The 12805-nt window shown below is 46.0% G+C and overlaps 1 long non-coding RNA gene across 1 annotated transcript in view; it reads left to right on the top strand.

Annotated features, from left to right (window-relative positions):
• The window catches only part of LOC146796523 (uncharacterized), a 33447-nt gene that overhangs the window by 10992 nt on the left and 9650 nt on the right, over positions 1-12805 (top strand). The window contains exon 2 of the long non-coding RNA XR_014969625.1: positions 7174-7272. This is a non-coding gene — a long non-coding RNA (uncharacterized LOC146796523). The remainder of the gene's footprint in view (positions 1-7173; positions 7273-12805) is intronic.

The following is a 12805-nucleotide window of genomic DNA, read 5'->3' as shown; positions in this document are numbered from 1 at the left end:
TCATGAAGGAGAAATTTATTCAAAGAGGGTATCCCCCCCAGAATGGTTAGGAATGCTCTCAAGAGAGCCCGTTTCTACAATTGTGACTCCATGTTCCAACCTAAGAAACAAGATCAGACAGACAAGTTAGTCTGTGCAACTAAGCATTCGCCTATGGATAATAAGATCAGACAGATTGTCAACTCACAATGGCACCTTCTAAATTTAGACACCTATCTGCCGGAACCATTGTTTGCCTTCTGCAGAAACAAGAATCTGAGGAACTGGCTAGTCAGGGCCAAATAACCGGAACAAAGGAATTGGATACAAAGGTTCATTGAGGGATCTTCTCCCATCAATGGCAACCACAAATGCGCCACCTGTAATGCATTTGCCAACGCCATTGTTGGCAATCAGATTTGCGTTAACGATTTCAATGTAAGTATGAAAGAGATGACGAGTTGTAGGACTTCAAACTGTGTATATGCCATCCAATGCCCCTGCTTGCTCACCTATGGAGGCGAAACTGCCAGAGAGGTTAGAATACACATCGGGGAACATAAGTCCAATATTAGACGATCTAAGCATGCTGCTCCACTTGTAGACCATTGGACAACAAAGAGACATTCTGAGGAGGATCTCCGCTGGACGATTCTGGAAAAAATTTGCAATCAAAAAGGACTGGATAGCAACAATATACGCAGGATGCGCGAAGTATATTGGATCTTTGTCCTTAATACTAAGGACAAAGGGTTGAACGAATCCCTGCCATGGGAAAATGCTATCCTATAAGACCTCTATTTTTCATTGGCTCTTCGCTCTTTGACACTAAAAATGTAGTTGTCTACATAATTTTATTTTGACATTAGTGTTGCTACTCATTTTCCCGATATCCTGATCCTGCCACTCGTATTTGCCAAGCCTGATGCCTTCTCGATTGACTCGATTGTGTTCCAACGCTGCATAAGGTTCCATGGGCCTGTCCCCTTGTTTTCATTTTTCGCGTTTTGGATACACACATGTGATACTGTCTCCATTGATTTTATCTCATTTCTGCCTTTACATCTAATTGGTCTGTTGATGCAACCTCTGGTTTAGACTGTCATGATTTTGTTATAGGCCTTCTTCTATTAACTCTATATCGAGTCCTTTTTATATTTATCTTTTTGTGAGCTTGCCCCTTTAAAAAATGTTCTACTTACATTGACGCTTGAGTATAGGCACGCCTCCTTTGACCACGGGTCCTTCCTTTTGGCCTATTTAAACGCCCGTATACGTTTTACGTATGCTTATCGGACCTTTTTCCGGTTTACCATTTGGAAGGATGTCATAGCCAGAGATCTCCCGCATTGGCCGCTATATATTATCCGTGCAAATCAGGTACTATTAACTAGGTGCACTTTGCTTTCCTTTTCCTTATTTATGTTTTCCCGATTATTGTCGTGTTGCTTGCATTTTTTTTCCCCACACTTTTGAATTTTACATTTAAAACTTGCCTGTTTGTATATTAACAGCTCTTTTCTACAAGGCAATTATATACGTAATCTTGTTTTTAGCCTGTGCCTTTTATCGTTTCTTTCTTGACACTTTGAGCTAGGTATATTTGGAAATTTTTATCTTATATCGACCGGCTATTCCATATATAATAGGATAGCAATTGAACTTATACCTTTCCGTATTTTGTTTTCCTTCATGTGCAGCCTCCTGTGACAAGATCAGCTATCGCCGCTGAACCTTGTTTATTACAGACCTCGTTTTGTTAATATTGACAAGAACAGCTATCGCCGCTGAACCTTGTTTATTACAGACTTCGCCCTGTTAACATTTCAGAACGGTGAGTCATTCCTTGTTCCAGTGAGGGTTCTCTAGCTTATAAGACCTGGCGCATATGCACTCGTTTTTAGGTCTCGGGACCATCCGGTCGGCAGACCGGAAGTCCGGAGATTTAATGTCTTTGAGAAGAGGGGCTTGCACCCGCCCCTCTTCTCTCCTGTTCTCCATTGGCTGGCCTCTTAAATGCTGGCCAGCCACTGGAGAAGAGGTCAGTCACTCCGTTGAAGCCCCGTCTTTTTCGGATCGGGGGCGTGTTTTTTGCGAGAAGTCTCAGGGAGGAGACAACAGCAAATCCGAAAATGAGGCTCCCTTTCTCCGAGGCATTTTTGCTGTGCCTCGGTGAAAGGCGGTGGTGTCTTCCGATGCCCTCGGCTTGTTCTTTGCTTCCGTGTCTCGTCCTGTTGCTGTTTTCGGGTCCTTCTGTGCTCTCACGGATTGTCTTCCTCTGTGCTGGGAGGTCACTCATGCTTGCAGTCACGCTTCATTGCTGCCAGCTAACATCTCACCTTCCTGCCTGCTCGTGCCCTTAGGTCCATACACATTCTGCAGACGCTCGGCTCCAGTAAACATCCAGCAGTGCCCCAACCCTACTGACCCTCTACGTCTGCTGCCCCGGAGTTTAAAGGAGAAATAACGCTCCCCTGCTCTGTGTTGTGCGCGGATGGGCTGCATTACTGTGCAGTAATGCCCTGTGTGTGTCAACATGTCCGACACTGCTTACAAACACCACGTCATGCTACTGCACCGGAACAAATGCCCAATATGGGCCAGTATGGCTGACGCTGATTACAAGGCCCGACGGCTGCCTCCTTTAGGCATGGCGGGTTTTCAGACATTGGGTCAACTCTGAGAAAGGCAGCTGCTCAAAGTTTGAAAGCTGCCTCACTGTCACGACGGAGCAAAGGACTTGTATCTAGAGCTCGTTGGTGCTGATGCTGAGGATTTACTTGTTCCTTTTCTGCCTGCTCCCTGCACCGGCCCACCTGACACCTCACAAGTTTCAGTAGCTGTTGCCCCTCCTGGGGCCCTTGCACGTAAGATCACGGGAACCAGACTGGGAGGGCACAGAAACTCGAGTGCCTCTTGGGGTGAACAGGTGCCCGCCTGGAACCCCGCTGCCATCATGTGTAGGGGCCGCACTACGTGGCACCCAGGGAGGTCCGACTCTCGGGCTCGAGGCAGGAGGAAAGGTGCGTGCACAAACGGAAGCAGCAGTTGGCCGCGGAGCTGGTCCTCTGCAAAGTCCACGTTGTCAGTTCAGCAATGTCTATATCGTCCTGTCCAGCCTGCAGTTCCGGGGAGGAATGCCCAAGATTAAATTATCCCTCACCTCCCGCAGTGCCGGCCCAGTCCTGCTCTCCTGCCCTCATGGGGGCTGGTCAACCCTCTGGCAAGAGAGAAGAGCAGGGAGCAGAGGCCAAAGAGTCGCGTGAGTGGTGGAGGGTTAGGAATCCACAGGTACCCCCAGCCTATCACCACCACCCCCTAAACAAGGTGAGCCTTCTCAGTGTGTCTGGCCTGGTGCTTTGGTGTGCGTGCACCACTTTTGCCATAGCTTATTTACTTAAAAGTTAGAGAAATAGTTGGGCCTCCAGAGGTTTTCTTTGAGGAGCGCACAACATCTAAATATACATGGCACATGCTCCAGTAGCCGCGCTGAGACCACCAACCTGATTTCGAATATATTGTACCAAGGAATAATCTTGAGATCAAACACTGCCAAATTATGCTGAGCTACTAGGTGTGTCATTGTTTTAAGTATGAGCCCCATTCTTTTTCCCTCTAGGTCCCTCCTCATTACCGTACGAAACATTTGATTTGGAGCTCTGGTTATTTAGATTTGCAGTATTTCTGTGCTTTTTGGTGCTCCTTTTATTAGTGTTCCCTGAAAAGTGCCATTGTGCATTCTGTAGAATATGCAGGAAATCCGCAACAGTTGTGTTAGTCGTCTTTCTGCGTTTGGCATCTTCTAAAATTTGAACACAAACTTAGAAAAAAGACTGAAAATGTTCCTGGTTGTAAAGAAATATAAAGGGTTTGTTTCTGCTTTGAGGGCTATAACATTACATTTAAAAACGAAACTACATGTTATGCTTTTTGACTGCCCTTTTCCATTCTTTATTTGTAAACATGAGGTGTTCTCGCATAACCCTAGTGGACCGTTCAGTTGACAGTTTCAAATTATTTTTCCTGAATTTAATGGAAGCATAGAGGTGTTTGGCAATTTAACGAACTCCCGTGAAGAAAATTATATTAATACCAGTTTTAGTTTTTAATCGGTTACTGGTATTTGATTGTATTTTTGGATCCAATCGACATCCGTTTTTTTCTTCGGAGATAGTGTAACATCGAAAAATGCTGTTCTGCAGCAGTATACAGGGCAAACCCTTTGTTGCTGCTCAACGGGAATGGCCACAAATAAAACTTAGATTCGTTTTAGCAAAAAGTACATTATTCTTTGATCATGAACACTAATGTATACTGGACAATTAATTATTATTATTTTTTTGTTGTTGCTGTTTTACATCGCACCGACTTGGCCTAATGACATTAGAGCACTTTGCTTTACTAGAGAATCTGAGTAGTTTCACGTTTTTAAGGCATGCGGAGATAAAGTTCTCTGCCCAGAGTCCAATAATGATGAGCCAAAGCCGGGATTCGAAACTGGTTCCCCAGCTCTGAAGTCGGCAGCTATGTACTGTAAGCCACAATTCCTCCCTAGATACATATTTATGCTTTTGTTTCTGCTGTGGATGAGAAATTAAAATAAAAGTGCACAAAATCTCATGTAGCCCCTAAGACTGGCTTAATTGATTTGTCCATTTTAGTGCTTTGCTTTTAGCGCCTCTGATCCTAGTGTAATGCAAAATCCTTACTGTGGAAGAAATGGCTATTAAGACTTGCTTGTTTGCAAGGCAAATTAACTGGGAGACATCCGCAGTGCGCTTATTGGAAAGTGCCGATAAGGGGTGGGCAGACAGGAAATCTTGGGGTGAATACCTCTGCATGTGTATATTTTTGTAAAAATGGAACACATACATTTACTTGCAATGCCATACGCAACACGAGATCACCAATTTCAGGAGATATCAAGTCCAATTCTCTAAAGAAGTGCTGGGCCCATATTGCACAAAATGTGGATCCCCGTTCTCACAAAATGAGCCCATCTGTTGTGGGATGGGCAAGAGGGTGAATGCAGCAGCAGCACTACCAAGGTTCTCTGTGAATAACAGTGCCACCAAATGATTAGTTCTTCTTTGGTTCCCATCGTCCATGTGAATGAAGGAACATGGATCTACGGACATTAGCAGGCTCCTGGCTCTCCACCAACATGAGGTCCCTTTCTCTAAATTCTTTCTTTTTCGTTTCCACCTCTAACAAATGGGTGAAATTTGAAATGTGCATAGCAACATTCAAGCACGGTAAGAGCAAAGGTATATTGGGTGCGCCTAGACTGGACGAGCAGAAACTGCCTTCTCTGGCTTACAATTTACTCCTTTCCTTGTGCCTTCTAAGATCATACGTTGAGGAAGGCCGTCTTGGAGTGGGCACACCTACGTGAACATGGATTACATGCATGAATGCTCTGGCAGTGCCGTACGTAGGCTGTTTGTGAACAGCCATTGAGCATATTGCTTATTGTTTGCGGAACCACAATGGATTGGCAGCTCATAAGACATTTTGTGGAAAGGCTTCAGGAGTGAAAGTAGTAATAGTGTGCCTTATTCCTCCAAAATAACTGAAGCAGCACAGGTTAGCACAACACGCCATCATTTTGTACCAGCCTCTTCTGGTTTTACTTGGGAGCATTGTCCACCAGGAGCACATTTGGGTTAATCACTCAGTTATCTGTGAAGCATGTCTGTATCTAGCGCCAAGCACACTATGCATTTATAGGCTATTTGAACAGCCTTTAACAATAAAAAAACACCTCGACTAAAGTTTGCTAGTAAAAGAGTTGTGTAGAAATGCCTTTTGTAAAATCCTTCTATATTATTTTGCCCGCTTGCTTTACATTTAGAGTGTGAGCTTAATTTCAGTACCCTTTTGTAGGTCTTGCCTACCAGACAGCGCAAGATCTATTGCCAGCTTACATTGAGCCTAGAAGCCTGCCCACTTCTTACCATTGGTTGGACTTATTGTCCCTCTCACTCACTTGCTTTTTATTTGTTAACTTTTGTGGGCTTTCCTCCTCCTCCCTGTTGTGTTTATCCCACCCCTGGAGAAAGGGCACATTACTTGTGTCCTTCCACTGCTTACTTTCCAAGCGCTAGCGCTTTCTTTTTGGTTAAGCACTCCATGAGTGCATGTGCTTTTTCCAGCTCTCTCCCTCGTGTATTTCTCCCCCAGGACCCTTCTGCCCCACTCCATGTTTCTCTCTCTCTCGCCCATGTGCTTTTCTCCTCCCCTCCCCCTCTGGATACTTATTCCACCACACTCCTTGTTGCTTCCCCTGCCCTCTGTGTCGGTTCCCTACGCCCTCTGTATAGGTCCTCCCCACCCCCACCCTCTTTGTCATTTCCTCCCACGCGCACCTTCCATGTTGCTTCCGCTCCAACAATCAACCCTCCGTGTGCTTCCCTCACTCACTTAAACAAGCATTTACAATGCAATGGTCTCGGCATTGGTAAAGTTAGAGCTATTGGCATTGCTCATGACATTATTTTTGTTTATGTTTTTGTTTTTAAAACATGTAGAGAAACGGCATTGTTGTTTACAATGTCAATAGCTTAATCAGTGTGTGTGTAGGTGGCTCTGTGTGTGGGTGCAAATGCAATAGGTCTTGCATTTGAGAGTGATTAAGCTATTGACATTGTAAATAACAATGCCATTTCTTTAACCCCTTCAGTGCCCGCCCCTTTCCCCGCCCAGTGCCGGCGCTTTCATTAGCGGGCGGGGTCTATGACGAGCTGGACTCGTCATGGGCACAGCGCAACCGCGGCCCATGACGAGTCCAGCTCGTCATGGGCACTGAAGGGGTTAAATGTTTTAAAAACAAAAACATAAACAAAAATAATGTCATGAGCAATGCCAATAGCTCTAACTTTACCAATGCCGAGACCATTGCATTGTAAATGCTTGTTTGTCTTGTAGCATGTGTCCCTAGTAGAAAGCCACTCCCCTTTCTTGTTCACAGAATTTCTTCGAATCATCTTGAGTGTTTCCACTTATTCATCTCGACGGAACCCGAGCATTTTTCTATCCTTCAATATTTATTTTATTCATACGTCTTTATAGATGAGGTAAGATAGTTTCCCTGTCAGACTGCTGTTTTGTTTTGCTTTGTTTTGCGTTCTTAAACTGTGACACTGAAAGATCTTTGCTATATTTATCTAATGGAGAACGTATTTGTTTATTCAGCGCCTTTGATCCATTAAGAACTATCGACGGCCTGGTGTTGATCAGATCCGCCTTTCTTTAGCTAATTACAGCCTGATCAGTTTCTCCCTTTCTATACAGGTGAGCACGACAATGAGCCTTAGTTTATTTTAATGAATGTACCACTAGACTTTACCTATGTTGTTGACACTTTCACCTTTTATTTCATTCCATTTTTCACTTTCTTGCTTCTTTATAATGCTTTGAGATTTTCTTTAATTTTAACTTTGGTTCTTAATCGCAAGACTTTCTTGATTCTCCTTTTCTCTCTTTTTTTTATCCTTTTTTGAATATTCTTCTTTTTTCTCCCCCCATCCTTTCATAGTCTTTCTGGCACATGTATTTCATTGTACGCTTCTTTTCAGACTGTTTTTATTTTATTTATTTATTTTTTCTTATATTTCTGTCGCATTTCAATTTCTCCGTCTTTTTGAATTGGTGCTTTCTTTATCATGCGCTTTTCTAGTATTGTTCTAATTTTGAAAAAAACTGTTTGGCTTTGACACCCGTGACTGAAGACCAACGTATGATATGAGTAATTTTAGAGTAATGAAACTAATGAGGTATTCTATTATCATTATTATTATTATGTTTCTTATATAGCGCCTGAATCGACCCCCGAAGGGGTATCTCCGCGCTTGCCTTGGGAACCCGTCCTGGCTTTTCCCTGTGAGATAGCCCCAAGGTGAAAGCCAGGCATCCCGCCGCGGGGGGCCGTTGTGGAGATTAAGCAAGCTTAATGCCCAGAGTTGCAGAGTGTGAACCCATGATTAGGTCAGGCACCGAAGCGAGAATTATCGAGTCCATGGACATTTGAGCTCAAGACCCTGCCGCGTCGGGAATTGAACCCTGGTCCCGGGTCTGACCTCTGCTTCGGGGTCTGCCTGCTCTAACCAGTGAGCCGTTAGGTCCCATTACATCGTGAGCCCGCTGAACGATAAAAATCATTTATTCCGTTTATTAGCACCATGTAAAGTTAGCATAATGTATCTATGACGGTGTTCTGATCCCATAAACGTCTATTGATATGTCCTAGAAGAAACGCGTTCTGTTGTTCCTTCTTACACGACAAAAAGGGACGAAAACCATACTGTAGCCATCTTGGTTTGCGATAGACCATGTGTCAGATCACGTGGTTTCCTTTAGCAACCATCTTCATGATTTAGCTCGTACCAGCCCAGAGACAGGTTAGCGGTATTTACGGCTGAGACCCAAGGTCACATCTGCTGTAGGGAGTATCAAGCAAATTCCTTCAGGCCCTGGGACAAAAAGGGAGTAACCCTGCCGACCTCCTCAGTATAGATAGCAACCTTTTGTGTAAGGCAGAAACCCAACACTGTATGAGCTTATCCAGGAGCCCATGGACTAACTGGTACTTTTCCACTTGTATGGCTTTGTATGCTGAATCTGTTATATATATAAGTGTGGTTTTGTCAAGAAGTCTTCAGTCTTCCTCGGCGCACCTGATGGGTGAGGATCGATGAGGCTCCTCTGCGTAGAGTTCTGCTTTGGCCAATAAAGCTTCTGAACCTTCTCCGTTGCCGAGTGACTTATTCATAATATATATATTGCGGGCCACTGGTAAGTGTGGCCCTTGGGATTTTGTATGAGTACTTCAGTTGGCGACTCTGGTGGGACCCCGTGATAGGGTCTTTTCCCTCCCCCGTATTCGGGTGGTAGGATTGAGGGCGCTGTGGTCGGGTTGATGGAGAGGAGGGATTTTGTACTTCCACTCCGCGTACTCGATCAGGGTGTCCTCCGCTGCTAGTAGCCCTTCACCGGGGTCCTACGGTCTTAACCCAGGAGCTGACTGTGTTGGTCTCAAGAAGTTGGCAGCGGAGAACGAACGTCTGTACCTGGGTGCACCCGGTGAGTAGTTTGGTTGTTTGACGCCCGCCGGCGAGCGGTGCATTTTGGAACAGTTAACTGTGTTGGGATTTGGGGGTCATGAGTACCCCAGGAGAATTACGGAGGTCTTGCAGGGTGGTCCGGTAGGGACTGACTGTAGAGACTCCACGGATCTTTTTGTGATTTGGAGACGCTGATCAGATGCCTAGTTGTTACCTGTGCGTAACACACGGCCGGACTGTACTCGGGAAAGCCTGTGACTGTAATTGGGTAGCCATGAGACATACCTGAGGTGATGGATGCTTGCACCACATCAGAACGGTCTCAGTGGTGAACCAAGTAGGTCATAGGATGGTCTGTAGTCCAGTCCGTGGTCACACCTGTCTGACTGCCTCTCGCCAATCTCTTTCGGAAGACTTCTCGTTGTGATTCTGTCGGTCCGATATTTTGAATAATTCTCCACGAACGGGAGTCGACGGGCTCGGTTCGTTTGTTTGGCAAGTTTGAATAAATAGGTTGCGATTGAACTGCAGGAAACGTGAACCATCGATACGTGTTATATGTGATACGAGAATTCGTTTGTATATTGTTGATGTTTGTCTGTTAACTAACAATGCCGTGTTTCAGTAAATTGAATTGTTTGGGTTGTTGTTGTGGGGCTGGTGGCTCCCGTCTGGCTGAAAACCAGCCTGCCCCACCGGAGGGCAGTCTCAACCATTTCATGTATATAAAACATGGAATCACTCCTTTATTGTTCAACACTCTGTGGCATAAGTATACCCGGGGTAATGAGGAATCGCAATGGCCACAAACGGGTTCCTTCGATGAAAAGAAAATTGCTTTTCTACAGGACCAGTTATTTTCGAGACGTAGTAGACAATCTATGTTTGATGCCTTAAACACCTGGCAGAAGGAATCCAAGCAGAGGCGAATGAGAGAAGAGAAACTAGCTAGAGTTAAGGCAGGGCAAACAGTTACTCAGAAGGCTATTGCCTATGACAGAGCCCGAACAGAAGAAGGGATTGAATGTGTGAATCGTGAGTTCAGATTACAGGCCGATAAAAGTTACATGACTCGGCCTGACGCCGAAGTTGAAATTGGAGATTTATTGGACTTGCGCCCACCACCCCCATATGTCCCGCAACGATTATACCCGGCAGTACCAGTTGCCTCGGTATCAACCGTTGGAGATCTAGCGGCCCCGGCGCAAGTCTCAGCTGTGACGACCGTAGCTCCGGCGGCGTCGGCACCTCCAGTTTCTTCCCTTCCTACACCCCAAACCAATTTGTCCCGGTTGTCCTCGTCTGTTACAGAGATTATGACTTTATTGCCCAATTTGTTGTCATCCGCGACAGCTGGGAATCTTCAGCTGTCGCCCGGGTCAGCCCATTCTTCCCCTGTGTTGACCTCTTCCTCAGCAACCGCAACTCCCTTACCAGCTGTCTCCACTCCGATACGTTTCCCCAGCCTTCTCGAAGGAAAGAAACTATTTACCCGATCAGCCATGACACTGGAGGAAAGGGAGGTTGTTGCGTTACAAGCGTCACAATGGATGCGACACCCTATTTACACTGTGTCCGACGTATGGAGCACTATGAGAGATTTTGAGCCCGTGATGCAACAGCATGCGTTAGACCATATGGCCGCATGCCTGATATCGTTATGGGAACAAGTTCATACTAGGGGGAAGGCTCTGGCAATATTGTATACCATTCATGATCATGCACACAAATTCCAATTGACCCCTGATGAGGTGTTCAAAAATATTAGTACATTGGTTAGTTATAGAACCCGACTTGAAACTGCTGGTCTGACGGATTCCGCGCATTTTCCAATGCGTGAGGTTCACACCATCTATCATCCAGAAATTACCGAAATAAGGGATGCTGCAGGGGTGGTTACCCACCCGCAGGTGGATGCTCGTTTTCAGGAGCAGTGGGTGTACACCCCGTGGAAACGTAGTGAAGTGCTGTCATTGAAGGCTCATTTGCCGGACCCTAGGAAAAATCCTACAGCATATTACAAAGAACTTACTGAAGCCGAGTCTTCGGCGGTAATGACATTGGCCGATATAGAATTGTTCTTTGCCCTATTAGTACCAGTGGATATCTGGCGTCAGGTGCATGATCAAGATCATGTGACTGAATTCGGGGGAACATGGGATCAATTGAAAGATTGGGATAAGGATCGAAAACCCGGGGATAAGCCCAGGGCTGAAATATTAACGTTACCTGACAAAATAATCACATACATGCATTCACTCATCCCGCCTAGGAAGGTGGACTGGGATAAATTGACTGCATGCCGACAGAAGAAAGATGAGAGTGTGTCGGATTTCTTCACTAGATTTGAGGGTGTTTTTATTGACTTCAGTGGCCAGGACCTATCCAAGGAAGGTGGTATACGCCTGTTTGTCAATAGGTTTGTGACCAATTTACTGCCAGAGATCTCGACCCGACTCCAGGCTGCAGAAAGTACTTGGACAACGTCCACTCCTTCGATAATATTACGTATGGCTCAATATTATGAGCACCGAGAGAATGAAAGTAAGGATAAGACGGAAAAGAAAGCAAAGGATTTAAAAACGCGGGTCCTGTTACAGCAGGTTGAGAGAGGCCGCGGAAGGGGTCGAGGAGGGACGAGCTCTGCCCCACGAGGGGCGGGCCAAGTACTGAGTGGAGGACGAACTGATTTGGGAATAAACCAATGCGCATTTTGTAAACAGGAAGGGCATTTGCGTGCCCAGTGTCCGTTGCTATATGCGCAAAACAACAATACGCGAGGCCAAGGGAGAGGACGCGGTGGTGGTAGTCGAGGTGGGCATACGCGACAGGAGGAGTCTGGATCAGGTGGGAATAGCCAGAATTATTTTGATCATGGTCAAGGAAAGCAGTATTTCCATGAAGAATGTGGCAGCGATGCAGGGGCAGGCTATCCTCGTGCATAGGACAGCCAAAGGCAGAGTGGGGGACGTGTGTCAATTCCTATTATTATTATTATTCTGAGTTTTATATAGCGCCTGGTTACCAATAGGCATCCCAGCGCTTACCAGTACATAACACTACTACAAGAATGCAGGGATTACACGAGAAACAGAAAAGTTTTTAAAAGTTTACGAAACCGAAGAAGACTAGCTTCCGAGCGCAGTTGTAGGGGCAATGAATTCCACAAAGAGGCCACATTTATTGAAAACCTTCTGCCACCGGTTCTTGCCTTTTTCACCCTGCCAACCTGAAGGAGATGTTGATGGTCAGAGCGGAGAGAACGAGGGGCCTTGTAAGGCTGGACCATCTCCTCCATAATAGGTGGACCTACCCCATGCAGAACTTTGTGGGCGATGCAAAGTGACTTGAATTTCACCCTGTCCCTCACCGGGAGCCAGTGCAGTGCCCTCAACGCCGGGCGAGCAGATTGACGCCTAGGGAGACCCGTCAGAAGCCTAGCAGCCGCGTTCTGCACTTGCTGCAGTTTATTCAGGGTAGATTCGGGAGCACCCAGGAAAAGCGCATTGCTGAAATCCAGCCGCGAGATGATAAGTCCCTGGATGAGAAGCCTTCGAGTGGCCACTGGGAGCAGAGGCAGAATCTTCTGGGCTGAGCGGAGCAGGCCAAAGCACACGCCAGCAGTCTTTTTGGCATGGGTTTTAAAAGATAGGTCCTGCTCCAGCCATACCCCCAGGCTCTTGATCTCCAGCTTGGGGGGGGGTACCGGTCCCAGACAGTCTGGCCAGCTGCTGGGGGACAGAGATGGAGAAGAGTTCCCCAGC

Source organism: Triturus cristatus, chromosome 10, assembly GCF_964204655.1.
Source record: "Triturus cristatus chromosome 10, aTriCri1.1, whole genome shotgun sequence".
Taxonomy (NCBI): domain Eukaryota; kingdom Metazoa; phylum Chordata; class Amphibia; order Caudata; family Salamandridae; genus Triturus; species Triturus cristatus.
The sequence above is the reverse complement of the archived record's forward strand: the minus strand, read 5'-3'. Positions and strand labels throughout refer to the sequence as shown.